At 47.6% G+C, this 19,268-nt stretch overlaps 1 protein-coding gene across 4 annotated transcripts in view; it reads right to left on the bottom strand.

The window, feature by feature from the left end:
* The window catches only part of ghra (growth hormone receptor a), a 303,078-nt gene that overhangs the window by 227,138 nt on the left and 56,672 nt on the right, over window positions 1-19,268 (bottom strand). Inside the window, exon 1 of one of the 4 annotated variants that reach the window (XM_078215259.1) lies at window positions 9,041-9,063. The exons of the other annotated variants lie outside the window; for them this stretch is intronic. The gene's annotated coding sequence lies outside the window, so the exon portion shown is untranslated. Of the gene's footprint in view, window positions 1-9,040; window positions 9,064-19,268 lie in introns of those variants that run through there. 4 annotated transcript variants of the gene reach the window in all.

Raw genomic sequence — 19,268 nt, 5'->3', positions numbered from 1 at the left:
CAGACAATGTGGGTGGAGGCCCACGGATAACCTCACGATGCTCCACTTCTCCAGCTTCCACCCTAAACACGTTAAAGAAGCCATCCCCTACGGACAAGCCCTCCGTATACACAGGATCTGCTCGGATGAGGAGGATCGCAACAGACACCTCCAGACTCTGAAAGATACCCTCATAAGAACAGGATATGGCGCTCGACTCATTGATCAACAGTTCCGACGCGCCACAGCGAAAAACCGCACCGACCTCCTCAGAAGACAAACACGGGACATGGTGGACAGAGTACCCTTCGTTGTCCAGTACTTCCCCGGAGCGGAGAAGCTACGGCATCTCCTCCGGAGCCTTCAACATGTCATTGATGAAGACGAACATCTTGCCAAGGCCATCCCCACACCCCCACTTCTTGCCTTCAAACAACCGCGCAACCTCAAACAGACCATTGTCCGCAGCAAACTACCCAGCCTTCAGGAGAACAGTGACCACGACACCACACAACCCTGCCACAGCAACCTCTGCAAGACGTGCCGGATCATCGACACGGATGCCATCATCTCACGTGAGAACACCATCTACCAGGTACACGGTACCTACTCTTGCAACTCGGCCAACGTTGTCTACCTGATACGCTGCAAGAAAGGATGTCCCGAGGCATGGTACATTGGGGAAACCATGCAGACGCTACGACAACGGATGAATGAACACCGCTCGACAATCACCAGGCAAGACTGTTCTCTTCCTGTGGGGGAACACTTCTGCAGTCACGGGCATTCAGCCTCTGATCTTCGGGTAAGCGTTCTCCAAGGCGGCCTTCACGACACACGACAGCGCAGAGTCGCTGAGCAGAAACTGATAGCCAAGTTCCGCACACATGAGGACAGCCTCAACCGAGATGTTGGATTTATGTCACATTATCAATAACCCCCACAGCTTGCCCCCTGGACTTGCAGGCTGTCCTGTCTGGAGACAATACACATCTCTTTAACCTGTGCTTAATGCTCCCTCCACCCACATTGTCTGTATCTTTAAGATCTGGCTGGCTGTAGGGATTCACATTCTAATCAGTATTCTGTAACTTGATTTTTGTGTCTCTGTGCCCTGTTTGAGAGCACATTTCCACTCCATCTGACGAAGGAGCAGCGCTCCGAAAGCTAATGGTATTTGCTACCAAATAAACCTGTTGGACTTTAACCTGGTGTTGTTAAAACTCTTACCAATATGTACAACAACCTCTGGCTGCTCACCCTCCCCCTTAAGAATGTCCTGCAATCGCTCAGAGACGTCCTTGACCCTGGCACCAGGGAGGCAGCTCACCATCCTAGAGTCTCGATCGCGGCCACAGAAATGCCTGTCTGTGCCTCTAACTAGCGAGTCCCCTATTACTACTGCTCGCTTGCTCTTTGCACGACCCTGTCCCACAGCAGAACCAGCTGTGGTGCCATAGGCCTGGCTGCTGCTGGTATTTTCCCCCGGGAGGCTATTCCCCCTCAACAGTCCATATGGACAACATCTACTGCCACACCCTCATCCATCCTCTTGGTTACCTCCTCGAAAATTCTAAAAGATTTTGTCAGACATAACTTCCCATGTACAAAGCATGCTGACTATCCCCAATTCAAGGTTTAGACTATCCAAAAGTTGGTAGATCCTGTCCCTCAGAATCCCCTCCAGTAACTTATCCACCACTGATGTCAGGCTCACCGGCCTGTAATTCCCTGGCTTGTTTTTGCTACCCTTCTGAAACAACGGAACAACATTATCCACCCTCCAGTCTTCCGGAACTTAGCACTGCGGGCGGGTGGTGGGTTTGGCACTGTGTGGGGGGGAGGGTCTGCCTACAGGGGTGTCTGCCCTGTGGGGTGGCGCTGGAGATCAAGGCTGTCCCGGGAATGGTCAGAGGGGCCTTGATCGGGCCATGGGGGTGCTGTGGGGGCAGCGTAGAGGTGTCCTAAATGGGAGGCCACTGAGCATGTGCAGAAACTCGCTGGTTTCAGCCTCCTGGGTGGGAATAGGCCCCGCCCCTGAAATGTAATGAGATTCACGCTGGTGGCCTCTGCAATGCACAGAGTGTGGGCGATTCTAGTGTGAACTCCCACTGAAAAATAAGTGTGAATTACTCCAGTTTTCCTGCAAATTCAACACTTGGAACTTTTGGGGGAGAACCATAGGGGAGGCAATGGCCTAGTGGTATTATTGCGAGTCTATTAATCTAGAAACTCAGCTCATGTTCTGCGAACCCAGGTTCAAATCCCAACATGGCAGTTGGTGGAATTTGAATTCATTAAAAAACATGGATAATAATATACAAGAAGAAAAAGAGCCAGAAGGCAACAAGCCACAGGATAAAGGCGAGGCATCGCAGGGAGCAACAAGGGTTGGGCGTGAGCCGAAAGAAAGGTGGCAGAACACGAAGGGGACATGTCCTCTCTCTGTCCCACCCCAAAAATCCCTCTCTCTCTATCCCAGTCTCTCTCTCTCCCACACATTGGATGCAGCAAATTAAAATTCAATCCCATAGGAATTTAATGCCATGAATTCCTCCACAGTCTCTCAAACACAGTCAGATTGACAGATAGACTCGCACTCTCAAAGAAATGCATATTTACATCCTCAGACGCAGGTGTACAGAATCAAAGGCCTCGCTGCCACCAGCATTGTCGTTACACTGAGGTGTTACACTGAGGTGTGACTTTCTCATATTTTTAATGTGGGCCGTACGTCCCAACGACTGGCTGATCGTAACAAACTTCACTGCTCACAACAGGCAAATTATTGACCAATCTGTGCTGGCAAAACTCAAATCACAGGGTCCAACATTAGATGTGACTGCAAAGGGGCAACTCTTGCTAAACAATCCTGATTGTGCTCAGAATGACACTGAAAAAGCAACTTCAGATCATCAGCATTTCTCAATTGCACATCCTAGAAGCGACATATGTTCACACACAACACCCCATCCTTTGTAGACTCAAGGAGCATTGTGGTAAGGATAGGCAACAACACCACCTCCACAATTATCCCCAACACCGGCGCCCCACATGGCTGTGTTCTCAGCCCCCTACTATACTCCTTATACACCTATGACTGTGTGGCTAAATTCCCCTCCAACTCGATTTTCAAGTTTGCTGACGGCATCACCGTAGTGGGTCGGATCTCAAACAATGACGAGACAGAGTACAGGAATGAGATAGAGAATGAGGAATGAGATAGAGAGTCTGGTGAACTGGTGCAGCAACAATAATCTCTTCCTCAATGTCAACAAAACAAAGGAGATACTCATCGACTTCAGGAAGCGTAGTGGAGGAAATCTCCCTGTCTACGTCAACGGGGACGAAGTGGAAATGGTCGAGAGCTGCAGATTTCTCGGCGTCCAAATCATCAACAACCTGTCCTGGTCCCTCTACGCTGACGCTATCGTTAAGGAACCCCACCATGCCTCTATTTTCTCAGGAGGCGAAGGAAATTCAGCATGTCAGGTACAACTCTCAGATGTACCATAGAAAGAACCCTTTTCGGATGCATCTCAGCTCCTTGAATCGCTGCAGTCCCTGTGCTGTGGGTTGACCCACAATGCCATTAGGGAGGGAATTCCAGGATTTTGACCCAGCGACTGCGAAGGAACGGTGATGTATTTCTAAGTCAGGGTGGTGAGTGACTTGGGAGAGGACCCTGCAGGTGGTGATGTTCTCAGGTATCTGCTGATGGTAGAGGTTATGGGTTTGGAAGGTGCTGTGTTTGGTAGTGGAGTGAGTGAATGTTTAAGGTGGTGAATGGGGTGCCAAATCAAGTGGGCAGCTTTGTCCTGCAATGTTGTGTCGCATTATTCCTATATATTGAAATTAATCCCAGTTATACCTAAAAAAAAAATCAGAACTTCAAACTAATGCATCTATTAGCATCCCACAACATTCTGATCTGTATTTCACACTGTCAGTCAGGACCAGTTGTTAACCTCCTTTTGTGTCCTTCATTTTACTGATTACTTTTTAAAAAATCTGTACATAACAGATCTATCACTGGGTGAATTCAGGAGCCTTATAAATTTCAGGCTCCTTTCGAATGCTGCCTGTGCTGTTTACAGGGAGTGCTGCCAGCAATCCATTGATTTATTAGCAGGTTGACTTACACTTAACAGCTGATCCCACACCAGTTCAACTCTCTCAAAGTCAAACTCAGCGTAAAGCCCTTTTGTACTGGTCTCAAACACAGCACAATTTGATACAAGTTAAACACGTATGAACTCCTTCCTTCATAGCCACTCCTCACTGGTGGAACTGCCACCCTGAACGAAGACTTGGATTTTCACTTCACATTACACTATTGCTCTTTGAATATAGAAACATAGAAAAACTACAGCACAAAACAGGCCCTACCTTTTAGGCCTACCTATAACCCTCCATCCTACTAAGTCCCATGTACTCATCCAGGAGTCTCTTAAAAGACCCTATTGAGTTTGCCTCCACCGCCACTGACGGCAGCCGATTCCACTCGCCCACCACCCTCTGTGTGAAAAACTTCCCCCTAACATCTCCCCTGTACCTACCCCCCAGCACCTTAACCCTGTGTCCTCTCGTAGCAGCCATTTCCACCCTGGGAAAAAGCCTCTGAGAGTCCACCCGATCTATGCCTCTCAACATCTTATACACCTCTATCAGGTCTCCTCCAAGGAGAAAAGACCGAGCTCCCTCAGCCTATCCTCATAAGGCATGCCACTCAATCCAGGCAACATCCTTGTAAATCTCCTCTGCACCCTTTCAATCATTTCCACATCCTAATATGTGGCCCTTAGAGAGAGGCAGAAAGAAGCTCTGTCTGAACTCTTGAATCCCACTCCTCATTCCCACCAGCTCCTACAACAACCACTGGAGAGTAACTGTGCGATGCAATTAAGGAAGATACCATTCTGACATAGAACGAATAGACAACAAGAAGCTCAATCCTCTTCCTCATAAAATTCATAGATAGCATGTATATGACGGGGAATTTTATTATCTGAAGCTGATGACGTACGGGGCAGGACTTCACACCCACTCCCCCACCCAGCGGTATGTTTTATGGTGGTGGGGGTGACCCACTATTGGCTGGCGGCAGGATCTTCTGTTGTGGCATTGTCCGTGGGTTTTCACTTTGTTCACACCCTCCATTGCCAGGGTGCCCACGGTGGGATGTCACCATCAGCGGGACAGGAAAATCCTGCCAGTGGGAACAGCCGAAAAATCCCACCCATGATCCACTGACTGGAATATAAAATGTACAGAGCTGCAAACCTCTAAATCTTATTCTATAAACTCGCAATTTACAATATATTTAAATTATTTGTCCACTGAAGTGTTCATAACTGTACAACCCTCTTCTCAGTTCAGACTTGATTTTTATTTTAATGACTGCTATAATTATGTGATGAATTATTTGTTTCACCATCACAACTCAGCACCAGTCACCATGATAAATTTTCAATAAACCAATTATTGATCCAATTATAATCTATCTTTTAAAGTTTTAATGTTAATTTATTAGTGTCACAAGTAATCCCCAAGTCGCCACACTCCAGTGCCTGTTCGGGTACACTGAGGGAGAATTTAGCACGGCCAATGTATCTAACCAGCACGTCTTTTAGAACGTGGAGCACCCGGAGGAAACCCACGCAGACACGGGGATAACGTGCAGATTCCACACAGATAGTGGCCCAAGCCGGGAATCGAACCCGGATCCCTGGCGCTGTGAGGCAGCAGTGCTAACCACTGTGCTACCATGCCACCCTTGTCATAATTTGGATAGAGAATTCCCGGGTGTTTGCTCTGGCTCCATGGATAGCATTTCTCTTCCCATTGTGACTTCCCATTCAAGCACAGGTGATATAACAACTGCCCGGGTCCCAAAAACTCCTTCCAGGTTAATGGAGCAATTCTTTTGATTTACTTATCGCTCACGGTGGGGTCTCCTTCACATTGGGAGGGTCACCTGTTCACCTCCATTGATTCCAAGTTTCCAGTTGTTCATCTCAATATCATTGCCCTTTGCCTCGCAACGTCAACCCCTCTGATTTCATCACTCCTGCCTCCCATCCAATCACAGACTTTCCCTTCCATCCCCTCCCATCCTGCCATTGTACATGTTCAAAACCTGTCAAAGCTGGAACTCTTTCCAACACTGATGAAAGGTCATCAACATTTCTATGTCTCCTCAGAAGCTGCCAGAGCTGCGGAGCATTGGCAGAATTTCCCACCTTCATTTCATGTTTCCAGCACACGTGGTATTCTACTCAACATTCTCTGAAATGTCAGACTCTTGTAATGTAGGAAATGTGGCAGCACGGTGAGCGACACGGGTGGCACAGTGGTTAGCACTGTTGCCTCACAGCGCCAGGGACCCGAGTTCAATTCCGGCCTCGGGTCACTGTGCAAACTCCGCACAGACATTCTCCCCGTGTCTGCGTGGGTTTCCTCCGGGTGCTCCGGTTTCCTCCCACAGTCTGAAAGACGTGCTGGCTAGATGCATTGGCCATGCTAAATTCTCCCTCACTGTCCCCGAACAGGCGCTGGAGTGCGGCGACTAGGGATTTTCACAGTAACTTCATTGCAGTGTTGATGTAAGCCTCACTTGTGACACGAATAAATAAACTTTTTTTAAAAAGCTAATCTGTGCACAGATCCCACAAAGCAAAAATGATGATGACAATCCGATGCATTTTAGTGGTCGTGGTCACTGTTCTGAATCACTGTTCTCGCCAAGGCCATTCCCACACCCCCACTTCTTGCCTTCAAACAACCGCACAATCTCAAACAGACCATTGTCCGCAGCGAACTACCCAGCCTTCAGGAGAACAGTGACCACGACACCACACAACCCTGCCACAGCAACCTCTGCAAGACGTGCCGGATCATCGACACAGATGCCATCATCTCACGCGAGAACACCATCCACCAGGTACACCGGACATACACTTGTAACTCGGCCAACGTTGTCTACCTGATACGCTGCAGGAAAGGGATATCCCAAGGCATGGTACATTGGGGAAACCATGCAGACGCTATGACAGCGAATGAATGAACACCGCTCGACAATCACCAGCCAGGAATGTTCTCTTCCTGTTGGGGAGCACTTCAGCGGTCACGGGCATTCAGCCTCTGATCTTCGGGTAAGCGTTCTCCAAGGCGGCCTTCACGACACACGACAGCGCAGAATCGCTGAGCAGAAACTGACAGCCAAGTTCCGCACACATGAGGACAGCCTCAACCGGGATCTTGGGTTCATGTCACACTATCTGTAACCCCCACGACTTGTCTGGGCTTGCAAAATCTTACTAACTGTCCTGGCTGGAGACAGTACACATCTCTTTAACCTGTGCTTAACCCTCTCTCCACTCACATTGTCTGTACCTGTAAAGACTTGATGACCTGTAAAGACTCACATTCCAACCATTATCTTGTAAATTGAGTTTGTGCCTGTATATGATCTGTTTGTGAACACAGCTCTTCACTCACCTGATGAAGGAGTGAGACTCCGAAAGCTTGTGCTGCCAAATAAACCTGTTGGACTTTAACCTGGTGTTGAGAGACTTCTTACTGTTTTTTTATAAAGCCACCTGAAAGGACAAACAGATCTCTGGTTTTGTGTCTCAACGCAGCACCTGCAACAGCGGAGAACTGCCTCTGAGTTCCCTGCACTCGGAGTGTCAGTCTGGATTTTGTATTCAATGGTTCTCCAACCCAGAATCGTCAAAGGTGACTCACTGAGCTGCAACTGATATTGAGCAAGCCTTTTGTGAAATTATAAAGTGCGCAGAGATAAGTGGGAAACTCTTTACCCTGCACACCTGAGGAAGATGCTCTGCAGGAGAGTTGGTGCAGACGCGATGGGCCAAATGGCCTCCTTCTGCCCTGTTGGGATTCTATGATATTCTATGACCAGGGAGACTGCATTCTGCACTTTAAATAACCTTGGAGCTGATAATTAGCTAGAGTCAGGGTGCATTCTGCGGTGGGTGGAATTTAGTTTGCAACGTCTCAGCGGCTTTTACCCAGGGCTGAGATGGTTGCCACAAGAGGTCACAGGTTTAGGGTGCTGGGGAGTAGGTACAGAGGAGATGTCAGGGGTACGTTTTTCACTCAGAGGGTGGTGGGTGCGTGGAATCGGCTGCCGGTAGTGGTGGTGGAGGCGGATTCGATAGGGTCTTTTCAAAGACTTTTGGATAAGTTCATGGAAGTTAGTAAGATAGAGGGTTATAGGTAAGCCTAGTAGGTAGGGACATGTTCGGCACAACTTGTGGGCTGAAGGGCCTGTTTGTGCTGTAGCTTTTCTATGTTCTATTGCCCCGTACTTATTTTAAGGCGGGTTCTTGCATCTACGCTGAATTTTAGACTCATGCAAAGGATGTGGAAGAATAAACCCTCGGTTTTCAATTGCTGGACTTTCACGTTTGTTCAGATTTGAGTGGCTACGTTTGACACAAGCTAAAGTGGACTCACCCCCGTGTACAGACTTATTTTTTAATCCTGTCCCATCACTGACTGGTCCAGAGTAGACACAAAGCGAATGGTCAATCTCAGCCTCCTCCAGCATCCCAATGGATTTGGTTACCATGTGACAGTCATTGCTTACTCGGTAGGGTCAGTACCCTCAGATAAACAATCTTGTTATTGGGCATTACAGAGTTAAAATCCTGAATGTCAAGGTCATGTGAGCATTGTTAATAAACAGCTAGGAGTTTTCATTCACTGCTAACAAGATCATTACCAGATGCTCTAGGACATGGTCATGCACAAGTTACAAGGTTACTCCTGTAATGTTAATAATGACGTCATCAGCAACCTGCAGCTAATGGTTGTGTCCAAAGCTAACACAAAACACTCACTATCCATTAATCAACCTCTGCAGAAATGCAGAACTACGCAACAGGCCTGAAAAGAGCTGGCCATGTAGAACCAGTGATGGAGAAGTTAATTATTCTGTACTTTTATCAGTACATGCTGGATTCATGCTATACAGGTTCCCTGCACTGGATCTCACAATAACTGCAGCAACACCGAGTAGCAATGAACTCACCAAGGCCAGAGGCTGAATACGTCTTCAGTCTTGATCTGAATATCGTTCTGTCACACACCAATAGAGAGCTGAAACTGAAAGTCACCTTCTTTGTTTTTCAGGCAGCTACCTATCTAGTCACTGTCCAATCAGCCCCCTCCCATTTGCAACAAAGAACAAATCATTCCAGAACCAATCTTGATCAATTGGGCCAGTGGGCTGACAAATGGCAGATGGAGTTTAATTTAGAAAAATGCAAAGTGATGCATTTTGTAGCTTGAAACAGGGCAGGACAAAGAACAAGGAACAAGGAACAGTACAGCACAGGAAACAGGCCCTTCGGCCATCCAAGCCTGTGCCGCTCATTGGTCCAACTAGTCCATTCGTTTGTATCCCTCCATTCCCAGACTGCTCATGTGACTATCCAGGGAAGTCTTAAACGAAGCCAGCGTGTCTGCCTCCACCACCCTACTTGGCAGCGCATTCCAGGCCCCCACCACTCTCCATGTAAAAAAACGTCCCTCTGATAGCTGAGTTATACCTCGCCCCTCTCACCTTGAGCCCTTGACCCCTCGTGATCGTCACCTCCGACCTGGGAAAAAGCTTCCCACTGTTCACCCTATCAATACACTTCATAATTTTGTACACCTCTATTAGGTCTCCCCTCATTCTCCATCTTTCCAGGGAGAACAACCCCAGTTTTCCCAATCTCTCCTCATAGCTAAGACCCTCCATAACAGGCAACATCCTGGTAAACCTTCTCTGCACTCTCTCGAACGCCTCCACGTCCTTCTGGTAGTGCGGCGACCAGAACTGGACGCAGTACTCCAAATGTGGCCTAACCAGCGTTCTATACAGCTGCAACGTCAGACTCCAGCTTTTTTACTCTATACCCCGTCCTATAAAGGCAAGCATACCATATGCCTTCTTCACCACCTTCTCCACCTGTGCTGCCACCTTCAAGGATTTGTGGACTTGCACACCTAGGTCCCTCTGTGGTTCTATACTCCTGGTGACTCTGCCATTTATTGTATAACTCCCCCCTACATTAGTTCTTCCAAAATGCATCACTTCACATTTATCCAGATTAAATTCCATCTGCCATTTCTCCGCCCAATTTTCCAGTCTATCTGTATCCTGCTGTATTGTTCGACAATGTTCTTCGCTATCCGCAAGTCCAGCCATCTTCGTATCATCCGCAAACTTGCTGATAACACCAGTTACACCTTCTTCCAAATCATTTATACATATCACAAATAGCAGAGGTCCCAGTACAGAGCCCTGCGGAACACCACTGGTCACAGACCTCCAGCCGGAAAAAGACCCTTCGACTGCTACCCTCTGTCTCCTGTGGCCAAGACAGTTTTCTACCCATCTAGACACCTCTCCTTGTATCCCATGAGCCTTAAACTTCTTAACCAATCTGCCATGTGGGACTTTGTCAAATGCCTTACTGAAATCCATATAGACGACATCCACGGCCCTTCCTTCGTCAACCGTTTTTGTCACTTCCTCAAAAAACCCCTCCAAATTTGTAAGGCACGACCTCCCTCTTACAAAACCATGCTGTCTGTCACTAATGAGATTGTTCCGTTCTAAATGCGCATACATCCTGCCTCTAAGAATCCTCTCCATCAACTTCCCTACCACGGACGTCAAGCTCACTGGCCTATAATTACCCGGGTTATCCCTGCTACCCTTCTTAAATAACGGTACCACATTCGCTATCCTCCAATCCTCAGGGACCTCACCTGTGTCCAATGAAGAGACAAAGATTTCCGTCAGAGGCCCAGCAATTACATCTCTTGTCTCCCTGAGCAGTCGAGGATAGATGGCATCAGGCCCTGGGGATTTGTCAGTTTTAATGTTCCCTCAAAAACCTAACACCTCCTCCCTTGTAATGGAGGTTTTCTCTAACGGGTCAACACCTCCCTCTGAGACACCCCAGTCAACAAGTCCCTCTCCTTTGAGAATACCGAAGCAAAGTATTCATTTAGGATCTCCCCTATTCCCTTGGGTTAACATAGAACATAGAAAGCCACAGCACAAACAGGCCCTTCGGCCCACAAGTTGCGCCGATCACATCCCCACCTCTAGGCCTATCTATAGCCCTCAATCCCATTAAATCCCATGTACTCATCCAGAAGTCTCTTAAAAGACCCCAACGAGTTTGCCTCCACCACCACCGACGTCAGCCGATTCCACTCACCCACCACCCTCTGAGTGAAAAACTTACCCCTGACATCTCCTCTGTACCTACCCCCCAGCACCTTAAACCTGTGTCCTCTCGTAGCAACCATTTCAGCCCTTGGAAATAGCCTCTGAGAGTCTACCCTATCCAGACCTCTCAACATCTTGTAAACCTCTATCAGGTCACCTCTCATCCTTCGTCTCTCCAGGGAGAAGAGACCAAGCTCCCTCAACCTATCCTCATAAGGCATGCCCCCCAATCCAGGCAACATCCTTGTAAATCTCCTCTGCACCCTTTCAATGGCTTCAACATCTTTCCTGTAATGAGGTGACCAGAACTGCGCGCAGTACTCCAAGTGGGGTCTAACCAGGGTCCTATAAAGCAGCAGCATTATCTCCCGACTCCTAAACTCAATCCCTCGATTAATGAAGGCCAGTACGCCGTACGCCTTCTTGACCGCATCCTCCACCTGCGAGGCCGATTTAAGAGTCCTATGGACCCGGACCCCAAGGTCCTTCTGATCCTCAACACTGCTAAGAATGGTACCCTTCATGTTATACTGCTGCTTCATCCCATTGGATCTGCCAAAATGGATCACCACACACTTATCCGGGTTGAAGTCCATCTGCCACTTCTCCGCCCAGTCTTGCATTCTATCTATGTCTCGCTGCAACTTCTGACATCCCTCCAAACTATCCACAACACCACCTACCTTGGTGTCGTCAGCAAATTTACCAACCCATCCCTCCACTTCCTCATCCAGGTCATTTATGAAAATGACAAACAGCAAGGGTCCCAGAACAGATCCCTGGGGCACTCCACTGGTCACTGACCTCCATGCAGAGAAAGACCCCTCCACAGCCACTCTCTGCCTTCTGCAAGGAAGCCAGTTCTGGATCCACAAGGCAACAGCCCCTTGGATCCCATGCCCTCTCACTTTCTCAAGAAGTCTTGCATGGGGGACCTTATCGAACGCCTTGCTGAAGTCCATATAGACCACATCCACCGCTCTTCCTTCGTCAATGTGTTTGGTCACATTTTCAAAGAACTCAACCAGGCTCGTAAGGCACGACCTGCCCTTGACAAAGCCGTGCTGACTACTTTTGATCATACTAAACTTCTCTAGATGATCATAAATCCTGTCTCTCAGGATCCTCTCCATCAACTTACCAACCACTGAGGTTAGACTCACCGGTCGGTAATTTCCCGGGCTGTCCCTGTTCCCTTTCTTGAATATAGGGACCACATCTGCAATCCTCCAATCCTCCGGAACCTCTCCCGTCTCCATCGACGATGCAAAGATCATCGCCAAAGGCTCCGCAATCTCCTCCCTCGCCTCCCACAGTAACCTGGGGTACATCCCATCCGGTCCCGGCGACTTACCAACCTTGATGCCATTCAATAGTTCCAACACATCCTCTTTCGTTATGTCCACATGCTCGGTCCTTTCTGTCCACCGCAAACCAGCAGTACAACCACCCAGATCCCTTTCCACCGTGAATACCGAGGTAAAGTATTCATTAAGCAGCTCCGCCATTTCTAACGGTTCCGCACAAACTTTTCCCCCTTCACCTTTTAAGGGTCCTATGCCTTCACATCTCATCCTTTTACTCTTGACATATTTGTAGAAAGCCTTGGGATTCTCCTTAATCTTACCCGCCAAGGCCTTCTCATGACCCCTTCTCGCTCTCCTAATTTCCTTCTTAAGCTCCTTCCTACATCCCGTATACTCCTCTAAATCCTTAACACCTCCTAGCTCTCTGAACCTTCTGTACGCCTCTCTTTTCTTATTCACCAGGTTCATCACAACCTTCGTGCACCACGGTTCCCGTACCCTACCAACACCCCCCTGTCTCATCGGAACGTTGTCATGCAGAGCTCCAGACAAACATTCCTTGAAAATCCTCCACTTTCCTTCGGTACTTTTCCCCAAGAATGCCTCCTTCCAATTTACCCGTCTAATTTCCTCCCTGATGACACTGTATTTCCCTTTACTCCAGAGAAACACTTTCCTAGCCTGCCTGATCCTATCTCTTTCCAATGCTATCGTGAAGGAGATAGAATTATGATCGCTATCCCCAAGATGCTCACCCACCGAGAGATCCTCCACCTGTCCAGGTTCATTAGCCAGCACCAGATCAAGTACAGCCTCTCCTCTAGTAGGCTTATCCACATACTGTGTCAGGAAACTCTCCTGGACACACCTAACAAACTCCTCTCCAACCAAACCCCTAGCCCTAGGGATATTCCAATCTATGTTTGGGAAATTAAAATCTCCCATCACGACAACTCTGTTATTCCTACATCTCTCCAGGATCTGTTTCCCCATCTGCTCCTCAACATCTCTGTTACTATTGGGCGGCCTATAGAAAACACCCAGCAACGTTACCGACCCCTTCCTGTTCCTAACCTCCACCCACAGAGACTCCGTAGTCAATCCCTCCACGGCGTCCACCTTCTCTACAGCCGTGACACTATCCCTGATCAACAGTGCCACTCCCCCCCCTCTCTTGCCTCCCTCCCTGTCCTTCCTGAAACATCTAAAACCCGGCACCTGAAGCACCCAGTCCTGTCCCTGAGACATCCAAGTCTCCGTAATGGCCACCACATCACAATTCGAAGCAGCAATCCACGCTCTAAGCTCATCCACTTTATTCACTACACTCCTGGCATTAAAATAGACACATCTCAGACCTTCAGCCTGAGCACTTCCCTTCTCCATCACTCGTCTAACCTCCCTCTTACCCTGTTTACATTCCTTATCTATTTGCGAGCTAACCTCCTCGCTCTCAGTCCCCTCATTTCGATTCCCTCCCCCCAACCTTTCTAGTTTAAAGTCTCTCCAGTAGCCTTAGCCAACCTTCCCGCCAGGATATTGGTCCCCCTGGGATTCAAGTGCCACCCGTCTTTTTTAAACAGGTCACACCTGCCCCTAAAGAGGTCCCAATGATCCAAGTACCCAAATCCTTGTCCCTTGCTCCAGTCCCTCAGCCACGCATTCATTCTCCACCGATTCCTGTTCTCACTCTCCCGCGGCACAGGCAGCAATCCCGAGATTACTACCTTTGCATTCCTCTTTCTCAGCTGTCTACCTAACTCCCTATATTCTCTTTTCATGACCCCTTCCCTCTTCCTACCTATGTCAGCAGTACCTATATGCATCACGACCTTCGGCTCCTCTCCCTCCCCCTTCAGGATTTCTGGGACTCGACCAGAGACATCCCGGACCCCTGCACCAGGGAGGCAAACCACCATCCGAGAGTCCCGTCTGTGTCCGCAAAAACGCCTATCTGACCCCCTCACCGTAGAGTCCCCAATTAGCACTACCCTCCTTTCCTTACCCTTTTGCACTACTGGGCCAGGCTCAGCTCCAGAGACACTGCCACCGCTGCTTCCCCCAGGTGGGCTGTCCACCCCAGTAGTACTCAGACAGGAGTACTTATTATTAAGGGGCACATCCACCGGGGTGCTCACCATCAACCGAGCTTTCTCCTTCCTCACTGTTACCCAGTTACCCTCCTCCCGTGGTCCCGGTGTGACCACCTGCCGATAGCTCCTGTCAATGACCTCCTCACTATCCCTAACCCGGCGAAGGTCCTCGAGCTGCAATTCCAGTTCCCTAACATGGTCCCTTAGGAACCGCAGCTCAACACACCCAGCACAGATATGGTCGTCCGGGAGGCTAGGAGCCTCCAGGACCTCCCACATCCTACATTGGGAACAACATACTGGCCTCACACTCATAATTGCCCCTTTAAACACACAGGGAAAAAAAAAGTGAATGAAAATTTTAAACTTACCTTTCCTCCTCCTGTTTTCTCCAAAGCCCTGCTCTCACTGGGTCTTTTTTTTAGGTTAGAGGAGGAGGGAGGGTGGGATACTCTACAAGTGTAGAGTATCGGGATTCCTCTCTGTTCCAATTTATTGGGGAAAAAAAAATCTCTCTCTCCCAGACCTCCCTGCGCGACCGCTTCCGGGTTTAGATATTTTTTAAGAAAAAACCCGCGAAAAAGTAAGTTAAAAATAACAGCGCTTACCCGCAGCACTCCTCTCGCGAATCTCTCCCTCTCTGCTGCACTTCCAAGACGCAATGAGGCCGATTCACTGAGGTGAGTAACTTTTTAAAAAAAAAAAATCTCTCTCTCCCAGACCTCCCTGCGCGACCACTTCCGGGTTTAGATATTTTTTAAGAAAAAACCCGTGAAAAAGTAAGTTAAAAATAACAGCGCTTACCCGCAGCACTCCTCTCGCGAATCTCTCCCTCTCTGCTGCACTTCCAAGACGCATAATTCCCCTCCTTTGTCCCTGAGAGGTCCGACCTTCTCCCTGACAACTCTTTTGTTCCTAACATATGAATAAAATCCCTTAGGATTCTCCTTAATCCTGTCTGCCAAGAACATTTCGTGACCTCTTTTTGCCCTTCTAACTCCCCGTTTGAGTTCTTTCCTACTCTCTCTGTATTCCTCCAGAGCTCCATCTGTTTTCAGTTGCCTGGACCTAACGTACGCCTCTCTTTTCTTTTTGATCAGATCCTCAATTTCCCTGGTTATCCACGGCTCTTGAATCCTACCTTTCCTATCTTTCCTATTTACAGGCACATGCCTGTCCTGCAGCCTTATCAACTGTTCTTTAAAACACTCCCACATGCCAGATGTGGACTTACCCCCGAACAGCCTCTCCCAATCAACGGCCACCAATTCCTGCCTAATCCAGCTACAGTTAGCCTTCCCCCAATTTAGCACCCTACCCTTAGGACAACACTCGTCCTTGTCCATTACTATCCTAAAGTTAACAGAGTTGTGGTCACTATTTGCCACATGTTCCCCTACCGAAACTTTGATGACCTGACCGGGCTCATTTCCCAGAACTAGGTCCAGTATAGCCCCCTCTCTAGTTGGGCTATCTACATACTGTTCCAAAGAACCTTCCAGTATGCATTTTACAAATTCCTCCCCGTCCAGACCCCCAGCCCTAAGCACTTTCCAGTCTATACCAGAGAAATTGAAGTCTCCCACTACAACAATCCTATTTTTTTCTGCACATATCCAGAATCTCCTGACATATCCATTCCTCCACTTCCCGTGGGCTGTTGGGTGGTCTGTAGTACACCCCCAGGACTTACTCACTTGATGGTAAGGTTTTGGGGAGAGTTACAGAACAAAGAGATTTCAGGGTACAGGTTCAAAGCTCCTTGAAAGTGGAGTAACAGATGAAGAAGGCATTCAGCATGCTTGGTTTCATTAGTCAGAACATTGAATACAGGAGTTGGAATGTCTTGTTGAAGTTGTACAAAACTTTGGTAAGGCCACACTTGGAAAACTGTGCACAGTTCTGGTCACCCTATTATCGAAAGGATATTATTAAACTAGAAAGAGTGCAGAAGAGATTTACTAGGATGCTACCGGGACTTGATGGTTTGAGTTATAAGGAGAGGCTGGACAGACTGGGACTTTTTTCTACGGAGTGTAAAAGGCTGAGGTGTGATCTTATAGAGGTCTATAAAATAATGAGGGGACAGATCAGCTCGATAGTCAATATCTTTTCCCAAAGGTCGGGGAGTCTAAAACTAGAGGGCATAGGTTTAAAGTGAGAGGGGAGAGATACAAAAGTGTCCAGAGGGGCAATTTTTTCACACAGACGGTGGTGAGTGTCTGGAACAAGCTGTCAGAGGTAGTAATAGAGGCAGGTACAATTTTGTCTTAAGTGCTTAGACAGTTACATGGGTACGATGGGTATAGAGGGATATGGGCCAAATGCAGGCAATTGGGACTAGCTTAGGGATTTTTAAAAAAAGGGCGGCATGGACAAGTTGGGCCGAAGGACCTGTTTCCATGCTGTAAACCTCTATGACTCTAACTTACCCATCACAGATGTTAGACTCACTGACCTGTAGTTCCCAGGCTTTTCCCTGCAGCCCTTCTTAAACAAAGGCACAACATTTGCCACCCTCCAATCTTCAGGCACCTCATCTGTGGCTGTCGATGATTCAAATATCTCTGCTAGGGGACCCGCAATTTCCTCCCTAGCCTCCCACAACATCCTGAGATACACTTCATCAGGTCCCGGGGATTTATCTACCTTGATGCATTTTAAGACTTCCAGCACCTCCTTCTCTGTAATATGTACACTCCTCAAGACATCACTATTTATTTCCCTAAGTTCCTCAACATCCATGCTTTTCTCAACAGTAAATACTGATGAGAAATATTCATTTAGGATCTCAAGACATTCCCTGCAATCCCATGTGCTTTAACTTTACACAGTAGCCTGTTATGTGAGACCTTGTCGAAAGCCTTCTGAAAGTCTAAATAAACCACATCCACTGGTTCTCCTCAGTTAATTCCACTGCCTTCCAAATGCTGAGTTATGAAATCCTTGATGATGGATTCCAGCAACTTCCCCAGTAGCTACTTGAAAAGCGGGCTTACATTCGCTACCCTCCAATCTGCAGGAACCAGTCCAGAGTCCAAAGAATTTTGGAAAATATCGACCAATAGATCTATCATTTCCAGGGCCACTTCCTTAAGTACTCAGGGATGAAGATTATCAGGACCTGGAGATTTATCCACCTTCAATCCCATCAATTTCTCGAGTAAAGCTGATTTCCTTCAGTTCCTCACTAAACATGTCGCTCTCAGCATTTCTGACACATTATCCATGTCTTCCTTTGTGAAGACTGAAGCAAAGTACAAATTTAATTCCTCAGCCATTTCTTTATTCCTTGTTATGAATTCTCCCATTTCTGATTGTAAGGGGCCTACATGTATTTTTAGCAATCTTTTTCTTTTTATATACCTATAGAAACTTTTACGGTCATTATTTTATGTTCCCCACTCGCTTACGTTCATATTCTCAGCAGCTCAGTGAATTTGTATTGCTGCCACTTGTCTCAGTATCCAGCTGTCTCCTCCTGAGTTATTGAAGTTTGGCAACATGGAAACTGGATATTTGGGCAAATCACAATTTGCAAAAAATTAGAGTCTGGTGAAGAGAAGGTGAGTGGGATTGAGAAGTGGAGAAGAGGGGAAACAAGTTCCAGATAGAGAAGGGAACTTTGAAGTTTAAGGTCAACCATTTGATCAGACAGTCCTTGCTTGTGGCCATCCCAAGTTCTGTAGGTGAAGATTTGTCCAGCGATTTATTTTCCTCCTGCTTGCACCCCACTGGCTAAGTTTAACCTGGTAAGAAGTCTCACAACACCAGGTTAAAGTCCAACAGGTTTGTTTGGTAGCAAATACCATAAACTTTCGGAGCGCTGCTCCTTCGTCAGATGGAGTGGAAATGTGCACATTTCCACTCCATCTGACGAAGGAGCAGCGCTCCGAAAGCTTATGGTATTTGCTACCAAACAAACCTGTTGGACTTTAACCTGGTGTTGTGAGACTTCTTACCGTGTTCACCCCAGTCCAACGCCGGCATCTCCACATCATAAGTTTAACCTCACATTCGTTCAACAGAACTGAAATTTAGCCCTGGTCTGACAGACTTTGCAATTGGAACTTTCTTTGAAGAGTGATCCTCCCCATAACAACAGAAGAAAACATTGCCAGTCCTTCCAGCTCACACACCAAACCAGGGCGGGTGTGTGGAATGGAGGAATCAAGAAATTAAAAGAAATGGCAACAAAATAATTTTAAAAGAGGCAGTTTGCTTCCTAAATAACAGCAAGCTTTCTTTAATTTAAACAGAGCTGCGTAAGGGAAGCAGAGCAGTCCGGTTTGAGGCAGTACTAAGCAATCTCTAAAGGGAAGCATGGAGTCTAAAAGCTGCGTTGTTTGCTGAGTTATGCAAGTGTTTAATGAATGAGTCATTGAAACCTCAGGTGGTGTCAAAGGGTTCATACATATTTGCACTTTAAAAAAAACAAGAGAAAAGCCCGTGTATGGTTAAAGGAACACACCTTCTTTCAGCTTCTCCCATTTTACTCCGGGTTATCAGAGAATGAGGGGAGATCTAATAGAGGTATACAAGATTATGAAGGGTATAGATAGGGTGAACAGTGGGAAGCTTTTTCCCAGGTCGGAGGTGACGATCACGAGGGGTCACGGGCTCAAGCTG

This window comes from Mustelus asterias, chromosome 6 (genome assembly GCF_964213995.1).
Source record: "Mustelus asterias chromosome 6, sMusAst1.hap1.1, whole genome shotgun sequence".
Taxonomy (NCBI): domain Eukaryota; kingdom Metazoa; phylum Chordata; class Chondrichthyes; order Carcharhiniformes; family Triakidae; genus Mustelus; species Mustelus asterias.
Note: the sequence above shows the minus strand (reverse complement) of the source record. Positions and strands in the feature narration are given on the sequence as shown.